The 4,334-nt window shown below is 43.2% G+C and overlaps 1 pseudogene; it reads right to left on the bottom strand.

Annotated features, from left to right (window-relative positions):
* Positions 1 to 1,060: 1,060 nt before the first annotated feature.
* Positions 1,061 to 1,555, bottom strand: LOC102018903 (annotated as a pseudogene).
* Positions 1,556 to 4,334: the final 2,779 nt, after the last annotated feature.

The raw sequence follows: 4,334 nt of genomic DNA on the forward strand, positions 1-4,334 counted from the left end.
GGGAATTGGCCAGGTACATGCATGTACTTAGGCAAATGTTAGCATCACAGTGAGCAATGTCTTGTTAAGATATTTGTCTCATTAATATTGGGTGACTTTCTCCAAAGTCTGAACAGTAGGTAATATCTGAAAAGCATATAGTAAAAAAGAAAAAACTCTACTTGAAGGCAAAGAAACTAGAAAATAGATGAAATCTCAACATAACCTACTCAAACACGATTGGAATAAGCATCACTTTTAGGAGCGCCTATCTCAGGAGAAGCCATATTCTGTCTCTTCTGGGCAGTCCGTACTTGGTGTAAGTTTGCCCAGAACTGACTTCAAAAGTGGAGTATTTCAATTCATTAAAAAGCTTCCAGCCAGGCATGGTGGTGCATCCCTGTAATCCCAGCACTTGTGAGGCCAAGGCAGGATGATCGTTGCAAGTTCAAGACCAGCCTGGGCTACAAAGTGAGCTCAAGGCCATCCTGAACTGCATAGCGAGACCCTGTCTCAAACAAACAAGCTTCCAAATTACATGCTCAGTCAACACAAATTTACCTTCTTTTAATCACCTTAGCTACCATTCATGGGAAATATAACACATCTCTGCATTTGGTGTTGACACCGAATATGTCAGCCTCTCCCCTTGATGGCACATTTCTTATTTGCATGTAAAGTGCTGGTATTATTTACCACTAGTAAACTTTAGCCTGCTTGGAAACAGTGAGGCAGACAGCCTTAACTGCCCTGGGTCTGTGCCAAGTCCTGCCGTCAACTGGAGGGTCCCCAGTCGTAGTGCTATGGTGCTGTTGTGGTTGCTGGCTGCTTGCAAAGCAGGACCCAATCTTCCAAAGAACCCAGAGGCTGGGCTTAAAAGTCCTTTCCCTGGGTGACACGCTGCTAGCATCATTCATGAGCAGGATCGATTTGAGGTAGCTATACAGTTTTACACGAGCCATTAATGAACACTGTGGCTAGTGCAAGGTGTAGCTGGGTGATTTACTTTAGGTGATTTTTTTTTTTTTTTAATGACAAAGGGGAAAAAAATCAGCAAAGTAAGAGCACTTCTCCAGTTCATTTACAAGGCTGCCCCCAAAGTAAAAGAATTTTCTGTGGGGCTGGAAATAATTCCCATCCTCTGATGCTCGCCTACACTCTTCTCAGAGAAGTTCATCTACCCTTCCAGAGAAATATTCTCCATGAAGTGGAATGGATTTTCCACTCGGAAAACCTTCCCAAAGCCTAGTTCCAGCACGCACCTGTCCACCACAGACTCGATGTACTGCTTCATTAAAAGTGCAGTTCATCCCGGTGAACTTCATGGGCAAGGCCTCCATGAGGAACTCCTGCTAGATCCTGACATCTGACAACGATCTCCTTCACCCTCTGCTCCAAGGGCTTGTGCACCAAATGCTTGAACATCAAGTAGATAAGTTGCAATGCAAGCCCCCGTCTCTGCTAATGAGTTCACTGGAAAAGGTGAGGTCAGCATGAGTCCCCATTTCTTGAGCCAGAAGATCCACACAAAAGAACTGGAAAAAAAGACGCCTTCCACGATGGCAAAGGACACCATGTGTACGTGTCGGTAAAGAGACTGTACAAAAATAAAAAAAAAATAAAAAAAAAAGGAGACTGTACATTTCTCTTCTATACATATAGTAAAATATGTAGAATATGTAGAATACATATTCTATTTTATCTATTCAATACATTTCAATACATATTCAATACATATTTCAATAATATATTTGGGCCCATTCATAGTTTACAGTAGATATTCAATACATATTTCAATAATATATTTGGGCCCAGTCAGTCCACACACTCATACACAGAAATATGGAGGCCCATATTTCAATACATATTTCAATACATATTCAATACATATTTCAATAAAATATGTAGAATACATATATTCTTCAGAGTATATGTATTCCATAGCAATCTGGAAGCCATAGACACAGCAGGCTTCTGTAATTTTTTTTTTTAGTACCAGGAATTGAACTCAGGACCTTGGGCTTGCCAGACGGGCGCTTATGCTGCTGAGCTATATCCCTAGCCTGTGGTCTTCTGTAATTTGAACTTCTTGGCTAAATGGTTCCACCAAATTCTCATTGACTATTGCCATCGCTGGCAGCAAAGAAAGCCAGAACGTGCGATATAAAGTATCTCTCCTCGGGCTTCAGGGTTCCCAGTGCTGAATGGCTTTGGAAAGATCTACCTCATCCGCGGTCCAAAATGAGGCCTCGGCTTTCTTACACACATGCCAAGTGTCGTGGTATTCCATAGGGAAGACAATGACACTCTGGGGGTTCTCTCTCAGCAGCAGTTCCTCCTTCAGGCTGGGGGCAAGTCTCTTCCTCTTCAGCTTTGCCAGCTCCTGGAAGAGCCTTCACGCTGCCCTCTTGCTACCAGCATGGGGGTCCCACTGAGGGACGGGAGCGTATTCTCCTTGTCTGCCAGGCTGAGTCCCTTCAGCTGCGACTGCTGCAACTGCCGCTGGTTGGCTAGAGTGGCAACTGGGTGGGGATGGAGAGCGTGGTGCTTGGTGCTTGGTGCTTGGTGCTTGGTGCTTGGGAGTGGCGGAAGAGAAACAGATCTGGAAACCGGATTGGAGTCCAAGATTTTATCATGCAGAATCCTCTCATATCAAAAGCATACCTCTTTAAACCGGATGTGGTGGCCCACTTCTGTAATCCCAGCACACAGGAGGCTGAGGCAGGAGGATCGTTGTGACTTTGAGACCACCCTGGGCTACAAAGTGAGCTCAAGGCCAGCCTGAACTTCAAAGCAAGACCATGTCTCAAAAAACCAAAAACAACAAAAAACAAAAGTATACCTCTTACACTCACAGTCTTCCTAATATTTTTACCCATTTACTATAACTACAACAAAATTGACTGTAGTCACTTGAATTTTAAAGTTTTCCTTCTCTTCCCCTCAGATAGTAAACTTGAGTGACTGTCAACAGATCTTTGAGTATCCTTGAATCCGTGTGCTTATTTCAAAACAACAGAGTAGAGAAAAGTGCAAGTTAACACTGTAAATTCAAACCTTGTAATGTACAAGAAATATTTTATGCACATCAGCTCAAACGAACACCAGAGTCAAGGCAGGGGGTTCTGACATAGTCCAATCCACAAATTGATATCTAGGAATTGATCAGGCTGATCATTTGACTGGGAATCTGTTACTTTGTCCCAAACTTGGTGAACGACTTCATTTAGGGTTCCCTCTGGCAGCCAAATAGGACATTGCAGCAGCCGATCAATTTCACAGAGAGTACAGAATCACTGGGGTTGTATTTTCATTTTGTATTCATCTGAGGAAACCTTTCTTGAAATTTTGCAGCATACGTTCAAGGGGGATAATTTTGTTCTGGCTTGAAACCACGTTGACTCTCTATAGTGTGTGTGGCGAGCCCTTGAATGGTGTTGCAACAAACAAAGGTGGGTGCCCCCGACACATGAGAGACCACTCAGGTACCCACCTGGCTGTTTGGCTCTTGCCAACAGTGGGAGTAGCCAGACTAAGGATAGGCATCGGTAGGTTCTCCATTTTGTCCTTTTCGAGACTCCTTAGAGGTCTCGCCAGTAGAACCGATTAGAGGAGTCCATGGAACAACAGGTTAGGGCTCAATCAAGATCCGTAGCTCTGTGGACCACAGACGGAATGCCCTGTTGCTTATGTCATCTGTTCACAGTCAGTCCGCACACTCATACACAGGAATATGGAGGTTAATACATTCGAGCCCCCAACCCCATGGGCAAAGTCTAGCTAAACTGAAACTGACTATTCTGACTCACACAGGGAGGAGTGATCAAATCCACCTTTGTCCCACGCAGGAGATGGAAATGGACAAACTGACTGGGGGAGGTCCCAGGGCAGTCATGTCTTATCTGAGGGCCCGAACAGTGGTGTTCTGTTTCCTTCTCTTGGTCCAGCAAGGTTTCTGCTGCCACACAAGGGCTTCCAGTCTAGGACTGCAATTATGAAGCTGTAGTTTTAAAATTTTTCTATTACATAACCCCTATGAAAGTCAGTATGGAGATTCCTCAAAAAATTAAAGCTAGAAATTCCATTTAACCCAACTATTCCCCTTCTAGGCATCTTCTAAAAAAACCATCATATTATAGTGGTACATGCATACTCATGCTTATAGAAGCATAATTTACAGTAGATAAATCTTGGAAGCAGTCTACATATCCACTAATAGATAAATGGATAAAGAAAATGTATTTATACACCGTGGAGTACTTTTCCTCCCTCCTGTGTGATTTACAGCATGCATTTCACAGGTATTGGTATATATTTGGATATATAGTTGCTGCTATTTTGAAAAAAAAAAAAAA

This window comes from Chinchilla lanigera, unplaced genomic scaffold, assembly GCF_000276665.1.
Source record: "Chinchilla lanigera isolate Chin_1 unplaced genomic scaffold, ChiLan1.0 scaffold00059, whole genome shotgun sequence".
Classification (NCBI taxonomy): domain Eukaryota; kingdom Metazoa; phylum Chordata; class Mammalia; order Rodentia; family Chinchillidae; genus Chinchilla; species Chinchilla lanigera.